The sequence below is a fragment of the Phalacrocorax aristotelis genome, chromosome 10, assembly GCF_949628215.1.
Source record: "Phalacrocorax aristotelis chromosome 10, bGulAri2.1, whole genome shotgun sequence".
Taxonomy (NCBI): Eukaryota; Metazoa; Chordata; class Aves; order Suliformes; family Phalacrocoracidae; genus Phalacrocorax; species Phalacrocorax aristotelis.
In genome coordinates, this window is record NC_134285.1 from 14,298,549 (window position 1) to 14,312,923 (window position 14,375).

The following is a 14,375-nucleotide window of genomic DNA, read 5'->3' on the forward strand; positions in this document are numbered from 1 at the left end:
TGCTGGCTATGGTTAGCACTTAAGGCAGTGCATCTTTTCTGTCTGCCTATCTTAGCTGTGTAACAGAACTTGCCATGGGCCATATCCCAGAGTCTCTGACCTGGCTTTCAAGGCTAGAGCAACTCATGTCCTGGATTTCTCTCTCTGTCCCTTCTTGCAACTGAACACACACACATATATTATATGTTTGCATGTACTTATCAGGCAATTAAGAGATCAATGTGATGGGTGTGTTTGAAAGACTGATAGATCATGCCAGTTTCAAATTTTAGAACAACATTAGATTAATATTCACTAACAATACAGATTCCCAGTGGTTAATTATTAGTCTTCATGAATAAAATTAGCTTTACATATACAAATCACTTAGCCCTTAAGAATCTTATTCTAAATCAGCTGTGAGTATACAGCAACCATGAGGTTGGTGCAGGTAGCTGGCACTGATTCAGGGTAGCCCAGCTTATGAGCTCTTTCCTATCTTTCTTTTGCTTACCATTCCTGTTGTTCTGCTCATAACCCACCTCTCTAAAAGGAGCTCCCATCTGCTTCTGACTCTGTTTTTTTTTTTGGGGACCAGGACTTGTTCTGGTTTCGCCAGACATCTTTCTTGCTTGTTCAGTGTGGTGCATATACACAAACTCACGTGCAAATATGTAAAGAAACATATATGTTTCTTTTTGTTTTACCATACGTCTTTCCTACTTGCCCTATACCCTTTTTTCTTGCAGAATTTACTAGGCACACATTTTCCTGTATCCCTGTTTGTGCAAGTACACAATTCCCCATTGACCGCTTTGCTGTTACACATTATTTCGATATTTCTGCCTTAGATTTGTACGCTTGCTTCTTACCCTATTAGTGGCGTTATAACATCAGGGCATACATACACACCGTCATCAGATACACTATTTTAGCATGCTTATGTCCAGGTTAATAATATATTGGTTTATATGCTTATACTTTATAGGTGCTACAGGCTCCTGCTTTGGCTACACTCCTTCACATTCAGTGGAACTATTTTGTGGTCTTTTCTAATGAAAGTGTCATTACTGCTGAAACTGTAACTAAGGGTGATCCTTTTCTCTCTGCTTGTTTTACCCACCTGATGGGACATTTGCTGCTTGTAGAGTAGTCACAGCTTATGGCTAACCTCCTGCCCTTCACAGTTACGATGTGATAACTGTCTGTCAGTGGTCCTTGTCCCTTTTAGAGCAAAATTTAAACGGGTATCCTTCACTCCCCATGTTTCAATGGGCTTGCTGTTATCATCAGATTGAGAGAGCCTGGGCCAATGGCTAGCAGCTGAAGTCAGTGGGATATAAAACATGTTAAAAAACAGGAATGCTTTCTGTTACCTAACCATAACCACACGATCTAGTTCAGTATTACAAAAGGCAGTGTACCTGCCAGCACCTGTCAACTCCTATGACCAATGTTAGTATCAGAGCACTTCAAGGACATGCTTCTGCTGCTCACCACAATATCAGACCATATCCCTCCCTCACGGCAGGAAGCAGGGACCAAGTAGACCAGGGTCTCTCAAGCATGAAACATTAATACTTAGTACCTCAAAGCGCTGTCAGACTGCTTATGCCATGGGAAGAAGCACCTCTCCTCTTCTGGTCAGTTGTTCAAGCTCAAGTACTGCTAAGGTCAGAAATCACAGAAAACCCCTAGAAGGGACATTTAGTAGTTCTCAATTACTGAAAGACCTAAGTGAAGACTCTAATTGTTGTCAAATATTACTGTGCCACCACCTGAACCTCTCTTGAAATAGTTAACAAAAGCTCATAAAACAAACCCTTCCCCTGCATACAAAGACACGTAGGTACAGACCCTCTTGAAAATAGCACCTTGCCTGCAAGAATGGTAAAACTCAGAGGATGCATCCAGTGCCGCTCCCTGAATCCTGACCAAGATCCCATTCTCCAATGCTTAACATGCTTAATGTGTTCAGAGCACTAAGACAACAGAACGCCCCATCCCCTGAGCTGGGAGGGACAGGGAATCCTGTCCAATGAATGCTTTACTGGCCTATATCAGTGTGGGGTGGCAGAGCCTGGGGGGCTGCCCCAGGGTGGGGGCTCCCAGCAGATGGGCTGCAGAGGGGTGAGGGTGGCTGAGACAGAGCCTGAAGCATAAGACTCTCACATGCTGAAAAACGAGAACTTGGAGATGTTTACACTGTAACTAATCACAGAGACAGAGAGTTATATTCTACCAATATTATCTCAAATTTAGGTCAATACCAGTTTTTAAACTAATAAATTGTGAGGGAAAGGTTACTTTTTTAGTAAAAGACAAAGTAATAAAACCCAGCCTATGGCCCTTATCATGATTAAGCATGGTTAGTGGGTCGTGCTCATGCTCTAGTTGACCAGAACGTTTGATTCAGTGCAGCTGTGTGGATTTATGTGACTCATAGAGATGTGGCAGTCATTTTTCAATTATCCTTGGTGCTTTGGATTTTAGTTGCATGACCATGGTTGCATAGTATACCAATCCCTTCTTACCACGGCATAGAAGTATTTTATTTCTTATTGTAATATTACACAGCAACAGAGAGTATGTTACAGCCAAATTCTTGTTTATGGGTAAAGAGGAAGCACGCCTTTTTGCATTTTTTTTAACTGTCCACTAGTGAATTGTTTACAGTTGTTATATCTCCAACCCCAAACCTGTGCCCATCTCTTATCCTCCCCTGTCTGTGACCCTCCCTGCTGCATCCTGCACCTCCTTCTCAGTGTCCCTGCTGTCATACCGAACCTATATTCCTCTACACTGCATGATTGTGCTGCAGTCATAAATATCCCGTTCTACCTAGAACATCTGCTTGTTACTGCTATCTATATAAAAGTGCAGCTCTCCATCACAGGTAAACAAAAGTAAAACAGAGATAGACGCCTGATTAATTAGAGGAATTGTCACCACAGCTAAACCAAGTAAAACAAAGGCAGATCAAGAAGAGTTCAGACAAGGCAGACCTGACATGCCTCTGTTCTGAGGCCTTGCAACCTCAGGACAAAGCTTATGGCCTATTACCTGCAAGGGCAATATCATTTTACAGGGCTTCACTGCCTCAAATAAAGAACTAATTGCTTTTTTGTTACGCTCTGTTTACTTATTCTTGACTGGGAAGAACTCACCTGCAAAGCTTGGTGGGGGCCACATTGTCCTGCTCTGCTCTGGGTGGGCAGCTGTAGTCACAATGAACCATGTGAAAAATTTGTACCTGATTTTCAAACAGGTTACCTAGAAAACTTACTTTTCCAACTGGACCAGCTTTTTATTTATGTGAATGGATACGCAATTTAAAAAAAAAAAATAAAAAAAGAAAAATGTCACAGCCAGGGTATGCACATAGGAATGAAATCTGAAAAACCAGACCAAACAGCAGTAGTCCTTTTGTACGTGGGAAGGCCCACATATGAAAGTGATTAGTCACCAAATACAGTGCAAGAACTCTTTTCATCCAATACCAACCATTCCAGGATCCTGGCCTTTCAAAACTGCAGTCACATACTCTTTCCTAGAAATGAATGATGGTTGCCTTATGTAATAAAATATTAAACTTCACAACAATGCTTTATAAAGAAGGTTCATGAATTTTTAAAATTATTTTGTAAATCACTCTGAAAGCTGACAATGAAGGCTAACACCTCTGCTGGTGTACAAGTGCCAAGTTATCCTCGTATTCAACCTGACACTGGGATTTGTCGGAACCCGCCCCCACTGATGTGTCAGAAAACCTCCTCTTTACCTGATGAAAGCATCACCCCCACACTTAGCATAGCAAGCTATGCCACACACTGAGAGCTGCTCAGGCACTCAGGGGCAATTCTGTCATGAGGAGATGAGATGATTTGAGGATTATCTGATAGGATGCGCCTGCCTATGAAACATGGCTGCGGGAAGCATGGGTAGCAAAGCTCACAAGCTACTTCCTGGCAGACTGCCCAAACAAGAAACAGGCAGTTTGAAGTGTATTTGTTTTGCAATACGCATGACTGCTTCTCTTCTTGGAAAGAAACTGTTGGGTGACTTAGTTTTTGTCTATAAATATTACCAGAAGTTATAGCAGTGCCAGTGTTCAGATAATCTTTCCTGGAATCAGAGAAATCCCCAGCTCCAATGACCAGAGCAAATCTCCCTCTGTAAGACAACAATCTCTGTAAAGCATTAGAGACTTGACTGTACCATGTGGGAGGAAGGGCAATACTTTTCACACTGCCTTCTTCATCTGTAGTCTCAGGGAAGCAGCTGCTCATTATTAGGCAGCCTGGTGATGTTTGTTCTTCAGTGCAGCAAGAAAGGAGGAGGTACATATCAGCCAAGCTGAAAACATTCATGAAGGTGAGCAACGGCACCTGGAGGAAGGTGGGAAACATTTACACATCATCAACACAATATACAACAACACTTTCAAAAAATTAGTTACTATGGTTGCACCTGTGGAAGGAAAAAAAGATCCCTGCTAAATTGCAGGAGGTGGTTTTCTGGAGAGATCTTTTGCCTTGACTGCACTAGAAAACAAACTGGACAGACTTTTATTGCATGGCATTACTTAAGTGAGAAGCTCCTCCTTCCTCATCTCCAGTAGGAAAGCAGTACAAGTGAGAATGGATTTTATAGTGCATCTCTCTCCCAGGGCTGCTGCAGAAAGGGCTAACAGCCTCCTGGTGCTTGCAGCACTGCACGTTCTGGGTTCAAACCCTGCTGGTGACCCAAATGGAGAAGTTGTTATACAATGTTCTTTAATTGGCAATTTTCTGCTCTGTTCTCTTCTGCATCTGTTATTTATGCATCACAGCTTTCCTGCATGCTGGTAGACAACAAGGAACTACAGCAGTGGTATCCCCTCATATTTAAAACATTTAGACAGACAAACCCCCAAAATTCACATAACAGAATGGTTCATTACACTCAAAGGAAATTTTGTTGCTTTACGAAACACTTCTCCGAGATGATAAAGTAAGCCCCCATGGCTGCTACACAACAACTATTGAGCAACAGAGGAAGAACAAAACAATAAACCAAACAGCAAGATGCTTAGGCAAAGATGCTGACCCAATATAGCAGCTTTCAACACGTAGAGCTACAACCACAGCACCGCCTTGGAGTTAAGTGCCGATGAGCTTGGTGTTATGCCAACAAAATCATCAAGAAACTGGATCTCTGCTTGTTATTAAATTGGGCGGGCAAACAAATGAAAGGAATCAAAGCAATAACAGAGGGCAGATAACCCCTGGGCTATCTCGTAAGCAGTGGCTGACAGATGTGGATTACTGAAAAAGTAAAGAGCTTGCCACTTGTATGTAATAAAGCCACAGGGACTTCAACAATACCCTTTTTGTTTTAAAGGAGAGCAAAGGCATATATTGTCAAACCCATAAAGCTTGCCACAGTGAACTGCTGTACTGTTTCTGAAGCTACATAAAGACATCACAGGCTTACAGTTTTGAAAGGAGTGACAGCTATTACATGCTGAAATGTTACAGTCAGGCTCTGCATGGAGTAACTAAGGATCATGCAGGGAAGCATCATCTATTTGTTCCTTGACAAGAACACCTGGATGACCTCTCAGAACTGGTCAGTTGGACTTACTGGCCTGAACATTTATCACTGCTGCAGTTTTTTTTTTGTGTGGTTTTTTTTTTTTTTTAAGCAAGCTCTAGGAAAGCAGTATTTCAGTTTCATAAAGAACCCAGAGGTAAAAAAAAAAAGTTGTCTTGCTTGTTTTCTTGCGCTGACCAGGTATAATTTGTCATCTAAGGATGCAAGCTGCCATTTGAAATAGAACTTGTCCAAATTTTGGCAAAAATACTAGTAGAGCTGTAAAAGCTCCACCTGTCACCATTTTCACTGCCTAGTCAGCTTACAATGTTAAGGAAGCATTAAAGGTCTCTGAAGAACTCCTGCCTTTGTTGCTGTTGTAGCAGTCTTTAAGCCCTTCCCTGTCAAATTCAAGCATACACTGCACTCTTTAAAGACTGCGATATTCCTGTCTTATTTAACCCTCATTTCAGTTTGTAATGGCTAGTTTTCAGTCTGTGAAAAAATAAATGTGATGGGTACTGAATAGCAGCATAATGGGACTTTTTTCATACCACACGCATGCAGTCATTTGATACACGCACATAATTGATGCAACACAGAGAAAATCTACCTGATGAACAATATGCTCCTCTGTTCATCTATTTCCATTACATGTACCTCTAAAAACTTCAATGAAAAACATGGGAATGTCATCTTTAACAGCCTGACATGTCTTAAACTTCCCATATACCACGGAGCAGTTTTCTCTTTGTCCCTTCCAAGTATTGCTGTTCAACCTTTCACATCATAACCCATCGGTGTTACCACCGGGAATTTTCAACAGGGCCGATTCCCAGCAACAAAACTTGATTCTAACCCTGAAAAATCCCGTTATGTCCAACTTAACACTTCCCTGTTGACAGTGTTGTATCTTCTGCTGTGGTGATTTGCAGGATGTATTAAACAACAACAATATAATGTGTAGCTCCAGGGTTTCTGAGATTTTCTTTTACATGATGTAAATCATAATCCCACAGCTACATATAAGGCCCTACTGCATCACAATGAAGAACATGGAAAATATGTATTTAACTGTCTAATTATTTCTAAAATATGTTTCTGTTAAATCAGTGTACCTGCAGCCCATGGCATGTACCTGCACCCAGTGGCGTGTACTGGGTGTTCAGAGAAAGACATAGATCTTCCCCATGTGTATTCCCTCTCTCATCATAGTTAAGTATTATCAGCATCCAACCATTCAAAATCAAACCACAACCTTTAAACCAAATTGTAATGATTGATTATGTCAACATGCATTATTTCAACTCTCTCATGTGTCATCTTCCTCTTTTTCATGTACACCATGCCTAAATGAAAACATGAGATGCCATTTCTGCATTGGAAAATGAACAAACAGCAATTCAGTTCCAATAAAATTGAGCAGAACAAGTTCTGCGTACTAAGGAGTTTAATATTAAAAATTAAAACATTACGAAGTAGAAATAAAAGAACGGTTTTCAACTATATGTATGTTCATCAAGATTTTTCAAAATATGACATATTTTTATGCCCCTTTGATCTGTTGTTTTCTGAAACCAGAGACAAATACTTTGGAAGAGGCTATTTTGATACTAATGATTACACTGTCACAGGCTTTTAACTGAATTTGGTTACTAATTTGAGCAAAGATGAAGCTCTAAGTGTTTTGAGGTTCACACATTACTATTGACCAAAGTTCAGAGAACAAGAACAAAAAAAGAGGAAAGAAAACAGCAGGCCATGAAATAGTTCTAATACATAAGGAAAAATGCCACAACATAATTTATAGAACCTCTAAAGTGAATAAAATATGTGAACAGTGAAACAGGTAGTCAGAAAACCAGATACTTTTCTTCATTTTAAAATAAATTTACAGCAACTATTTATAAAAATTGGCTCTTGGGGAAAGAATGACTAAACTGGAAAATATTGACATTAACTAACTTTAAAATAGCTTAAATTATCAAATAAAACAAGTATTACAACCATTTTAATAGGCAAAGTCTCTTGTTTCCTCAAGTCATCACATGATAAATCTCAGCCCACACATCAATTTGTTAGAAGGCAAGTCAGAACAATAACAAAGACAAACAGCCATTAGTGGACAAGACAGTTTCATCAAGCAAGATCTTACAAATAATATATTGTTGTTTGTCATCAAGACACTTTTAATACACCAGAGTCCTTTCCAAAAGCACCTATAATCAATTCCTTCTAATTTACAAACTCGGAAAGACCACGAGAGCGATAGTAATTTCATATTTTACACACCCACAGAGGTTACGACAATTGATTCAGTTCAGCAAAGTACCGTAATGACTTTGAATGCACTTGAAAGATTTTTGCATTTGTTTTCTAAAGCTGTAAAAAAAGTAATTCAAACTCTGCCACATGGGCACAATTTGTAAAGGTTGTACATGAAAAGTATGGATTCAGTTCTGACAAAGACAGCTCTCATCTTATTATAATCCATCTGCAAGGCATGCTGGTCCCTGCACTAAAACACTTGGCTTCTTTTTGTTTGTACTTTAAGCAATCTGAATTTCAGAAATTCTACAGCAAAAAGAGGTAGGATGAAAAATGGGTGACACTTAAAAACACTTCAGGACAACTGGTTTTAGTAAATTCTTTTCATTAATGCTAAACATAAGGATATGCAAGCTCTGCCCTTAGATTAACAACCCACCCACATAAAGATGAAAGCATTCAGAACCTTCCATAGCAAAATGCAAGATGTCCACCCATAAAACAAGGAGAATGGCTACATAGCCTGCCTTTCACTAACTGCACACTAGCCAAGTGTAACTAGTAATGAAACAGCAGCCCTGCTATTTCTGCCCTCAGAACAATATGAAATAGTTCAATATACAAGTTCATCAGATAAGTGAGTTGGGTGGGGGGTTGGTTTTGTGTTTTTGTGGTCTTTTTGTGGCACTTTTTGGAAAGGCTTAGCAACCAAAGTTATAGCTTCTGAAGGGTTATGGCCTCAGAGCAAAAAGACATCAGCAGCTCCAGTACGCAAAAGAAACCAAGAGCTAAATAGACCTTGGGGGTTTTGATTTTTTTCTCAGCAGTTTAAATTAGCCTTGCCAGATCCCGGCTACGTAGACAAGGCAAGAGCAGACAAACTCCATCTGGTCTTAGTTACAAAGAAAGGACTGGGACCATCAGTACTTGTGAGAGAAGAAAGAAAAGAAAAAGATGGTCAGACATCATAATGCTGCAATGTGAGACTTTAAATAGTGCTTTTAACATATGCGGGAATCTCCTGGGTACTTAGTCCTACTTTAGGAACCATTTTTGAGTGTTTCTTCTCTGCATCACGGAGAAAGATTAGTAGGTCACTGTGAACATGTACTACTTTCACACCTGATGCTTCAAACAGCAGAAGCCTTCACAGAACCTCTTGCCATCCAACAGAATTTGGTTTTGTGCACTCATCCTCCTGTGGCAGTTTAAGGGATGTCATAAGGTTTCCTTTGGGGACCCAGGTGCTTACTTTTATTTCCAGTGCTTGATATGAGAACACTGTATGTACATTTGAGCAAGTTCTGCTTTGCAGGCAGCCTTCCTTTTGATGTGCGCTCTCTGCTCCAAGGCAATGAGGGAGAGCATTCTTCTCCACTATTCCACTCACCTGCTAATGACAGGATAAATGACAGTACCCAAGCAGTTTCACCATAAAATTAGAAGAAAAATAGGTCCTATATGTTCAGCTAAAGTAATTAATTGTTAGTCCACTGATATCAAAGGGACTATGCCCTGTATGCAGAGTAGTTGACTCATAATTTCAAATGAAACTTAGGCAGTTTTGGCTTAAAGGTTAAGACATTGGAGAATTGTGTGCCACTAAGATACTCAGTAGCAGGAACCTGAAAATAGTAATAGTGTTACTTTTCTAATACTCCTTGTCAGTCTCTGGTGCCTGTCTGAAAGGTGTTCTGGGTAGGTCCTATTTTGAAACTGAGAGATGGTGCAGCTTATGCCAGTATGGAATGGCGTCTCATTGGAGGCTTTTTAGAGCTATTATATTAAAAATGAATGCTACAAGAAAGCGACAAGAAAAAAAAAAACCCAAACAATTCAGAAGCTCCAGATTTATGGTTCAAAATATGAAATTTTGGGTCCAGGGAAGGCTATGGCAGTTCTGCATTGTGTTCAGCAGATCCAGAATTTCAAGTACAGTGTTTTGGGGTTTAAAATCTTGCCTGGTTAGACAGCTGATGAAGCGAGAAGCAGAAATTGCTGCTTTCCTCCAGACCAAGGGAATCAGTGTCATGGAAGACACTGTAGAAGCAAAGAGAAGGTACTGGTAAGGCAACACACTTGAATGATTTTATGATTTATATTCTCCTCCTTATCTGTGACAATATCCATTCTCTGAAGATGAAACAGGAAACATACAGCTGCTGCATAGATATTTATTTTCATTGTGTTCTAGCTTTCAGAACAGTGCCAAGGTCCATGAAAATAATAACCAAAGGCGGCAAGAAGAAAAAGATGCAGCTGCGTTCAACCTGCAAGGTGTTCTGCTTGCAGTCCTGTCAGAAAGCAAACCAAATCCTTTTGTTGAGCAGTGAGTGCCTCATTGCTACCAACTAACTGTGCATCTCCGGTGCAAGTGCAGGCTCTTTGTTACCCTTTTGGAATACAATGTGCCATTCATTTATTATTTGCCCTTTAACCTTATTGGTATGACATGCATCTTTACATTTTATACCTTATACAATTTGCTAAGAAGAGGTGCTGAAAAAGCAAAATCATCTGCCTAGAGTCTCTGGCGAAAGAGAGAATAAAGCATCATAGTAAATCTAACAAAAGCCAAGAAATTAATTTAGAAGCCTAACTTTTTCCTGTTGGAGAAACGATAATACTTCCTTTTTGAGGGCGTGGCTTGAGCACCCATCCATGTTAGGCACTTTAATATAGATGCAACTGGGCTCCAAGAAATGAGGTTACATTCAAAACATTGGCCCCTATGCTTGACATGTAGACTCCAAACAATCTAAGGCAGTTGACGGCAAATTGAATTTACGATACAGTTGCAAAAATATTATTTTTGTTTTCATGTATGGCTAGGTTGAGTTTTAAAATAATTACAGGCTATGATTAGATACATAAAATAGATTAACTGAGCATTACCAATGCCAGCCTAGTGAATAACGTGTTGTGAAGGACACCCTCCAGAAAAGTCTAGTGCTTTTCCCAGCACAACATGCAGGACCACATTCCTCATCAAAACTGTCACGGCTTCTACAAGCTTACTTTGAAACCAGGGTAAATCACTCTTTTTTTCCAAAACTCCTATAACCAAGTACATTAGTGCAAAATCTGCCTATATGGGTCTCAGTACAGAATCCCAAGTCTAAAAGATCATGATATACTTACTGAGTTCAAGTCTAGTTTTAGTTCCAAAGATATTGCAGTGGCTGGAAAGTGGTAAATGGTTTTTTACTAGCCGTAGACAAAAATCAAATTAGTGCCTCAATCTCTGTCAATGTTAGTAAGGCTCTGATACAGTGATACCATTTTATTGGCTAGACTAATGAACACTGGAATCAGTTGCTTTGTCCTCAATTGGTTAAAAAAATTATTCATGACCTACTCTCAGTATTTCAAAGCTAATGGTCTGATTTCTGCCACCACATTGATTCCTGAGAGAACTCCATTAATGTTTTCTTTCTTATTCTTTCTTAACAGGTATTCTTTTACATAGAACACAAATGACTAAATTGCTAAAGTTTCACTATCATAGCATCATTCAGCCTGTTTTTGCTAAGACTGAATATGCATAATTTTCCTCTTTTGTGATTCTATCTTCTGGAACTCAGACAGGGGCTGGGACTTTGAAGAAATGGTAACCTGAAGAGAGGAAAATTGCTACCCTCAGCCTCCTCAAACACAACATAAGCCACTGAAGGTGATCTACACGAACCTACTTTTACTTTATATTAAAGGAGCAGGTGCTGGTACCTCATTAGTCACTGAAATTCATTGGAAGAGCAGTAGCTTAAAGCGAAGAAAATGGTAACTTCTTAGTTGCTGTGACTCAAGCCCTTTACTTGAAGGTCATTTGTTATTTACAAAATGAAGCGTTTTCCGCAAAGGCTCTCTTCATAGTCATGTAGCTCAGACTGGATGGACACCCTCTCCTTTGCAGGCTATTTCAGAACAGGAGCATAAATGATGATGTGTTAATTCTCCCTGTGGGCTTCCCACCGAAGATACTGCTTCACAGAATACTTGAAATAATGAATGTAGTAGCTGAAGAATGTAATGCAGAGTAAAAAAAAATACAAATAATTATACTCACCACTTCCTCTAGTCACAAATATTACATGACAATTAGTTTGCCAGCAGACGACAACTTTCCCAAACTAGTTTCTGTATTTTTTATTATTTGGGGAATAATTTTTCAAAACCATTATGATGCGGGATTGTAACTGATGTGCAAGCATCAGTTTTGGATATTTAAAACCAAGCTGTAAAGTTTTAGAAAGCTCACGCACTCTGTTTTGACTGTTGGATATAACTTTTAGAAGCTTGTATAGAGTAGTGATTACAAGCAATGCCTATAGGATGCTGTCCACACACAAGGATAAGAGTGATTAATAATGCTTGTGTGATGCCATTCAAACACAAGAGGTTTATATTAAAAAACAAGCCTAAATATGTAGTAAGAAAGAAAATCAACCTAAGAAACTAGCCTTTCCTCCTTTTTTCCCCGTTTTTGGAAGATGACATTTAGTGCTCAGTTTCTTGCACTGAGAAAGTGAAGCATGAGGAAAATTCAAAACACCATCCAGACTGTCTGTTTGTTGTTCTTTTTGTTAATTTAAAAAAATATAAATGAAGGAAAATATTCTTCCTGCCACACAGACCCAGTGTAACAAATACCATTTTTACCCATAGCTTAAAATAATTACTCTAAAAATACCTGGAAGTGTTAGATTTGCTTCCAGTGGAGATTCTGATGGCCGTTTCTTAATACCTGCTCATTTCATTACCTCTCTCCATACCAACTCAGCATGCTTTGAATGCCCAAAACTAATGTTCTTTAACAATTTATTATGGGAGAACTTATGCATATATTAAATTACTCTCTGTAGAGAAGTACAGGTTTCCTTACTTTGGGGACTTGTTTATTTCCTTGCAAAACAATGTACTGCCCCTCTTTCATACAGTACTAGGATCTTTACAATACAGCAAGGTAATCACCAGAAATGTTTTTCAATAAAAGTATCACCAACAGACTAAGGAAACACAGATTTATTTTCCCTTTTTAAGCAGTCTTATATTCCAGTAACACCAATGTTTCTGAACACTTGAGGGGGGAAGATTTGCCTCAGTTCAAAGGTATTAAGGACTTGTTACTGATCTTACTTGCACCACAGTAAAACTAGAACAATCTGGCTAAAGTACGGGTATCCTGGGCACTATTACACTGGCAGCAACAAAAACTGGTGGGGTAAGACTTTGCTTGTGCATGTTAAGTTCACAACTGAAGTTATCAGATGTTTGTACCAAAAGCTGCTCCTTGTTGTTTAATGAGAACTGGTCTAGAAAAGCAAAGCACGCCAAAAGCTGCTGTTTCACGTGTCTCTCTGTGGATAAGGCATCACATGTCATTGAAGACCGACTGGGGTCTTTTGCACTTTCTTAGCCCCTGCACCGTGGTTGCTGAGCTCAGGTCCGCCTGGGAGCTGGTACAGAGCCAGTTGAGACGGTCGCATCAAGGAGCCCTGCTGCACACATGAGACCTGCTCATGCCTCCTAAAGCTGTGCACTGGCTTCAGAAGGGTTTATACAGCTTTGGGGTTTTTATGGCGTGCTGTGCTTCCATTATCAGGCAGTTCTTCTGCTCTGTTCAGGGTAAAGAAATTGAAGAGCAGTACCCAACAAAATTCCTGGTCCTGCATTGTTACTTCTAATTGCTTTAGAGATAGATCCTACAAACAACCACATCCTTCTTTTGTAGCAATTTATTGCCAATTCTTTACCATCACTTAGATCACTACTAACTACTACTTCTAACCAACCATTTTTTGCCTTGAGATGTTTAATTATTGCAGGATAAATGGTACTAGTGAGGGATTCATGGGGAAAGAGTAATTAGCAGTTCCATCTATCTCAATGAAAGAAAATATTGTTATTAATTAATATCCATACAAGGCAGCAGAAGGCGTTTTAAAAAATCTACAATAGAGATATCTACAGGGGCCACATTTGCTCTGAGTGTCTCTTTGACAGGTACCCATTTATTATTTTAACAAGCTGAGATTGTCTGCATCTTCAATCACAGGAGGTCAATCCTTCATTCCTGTCAAATGTTTGATAACTAACGTGTCTGTATTAATAACTAAAAACTGGAAAGAACAAGCTAGGATAGCTATAGTGGGGGGTCACATTGCTTGAAATTGCCAAACGGCAGTCAGTTCCTTTTGCATGAAGGAAAGAGTTTATCACTGTATGCCATGGTGGTGATTAGTTTAGATATGCTTTGGCAAAATTTGGCTACCCAGCAGACCTTTACGTCCAAGCAGCCCTCTTTCCTACCACAGCAGCTTACTTCTGCAGAGGAAGCCATAGCTACCTCTGTGTGAAAGGAAGGGAGAGGGAGTTTTAAATGCCCAAATAATATTTGATCCATCGTAAATATTTATCATGTGTAAAATAATCATACATCAGACACCTTAAATAACCCAATGAAAAGGACACCAAAAGTTACAGGCTGTCCTGGAGGAACAGGTGAATGTTTTGCCCAGATTTTTAGGTTATTAAATTGTGTCCCGAGGGGACAG

The 14,375-nt window shown here is 39.6% G+C and overlaps 1 long non-coding RNA gene across 1 annotated transcript in view; it reads right to left on the reverse strand.

The window, feature by feature from the left end:
* The window catches only part of LOC142062655 (uncharacterized), a 169,129-nt gene that overhangs the window by 26,796 nt on the left and 127,958 nt on the right, over positions 1–14,375 (reverse strand). The window contains exon 3 of the long non-coding RNA XR_012662530.1: positions 4,198–4,367. This is a non-coding gene — a long non-coding RNA (uncharacterized LOC142062655). The remainder of the gene's footprint in view (positions 1–4,197; positions 4,368–14,375) is intronic.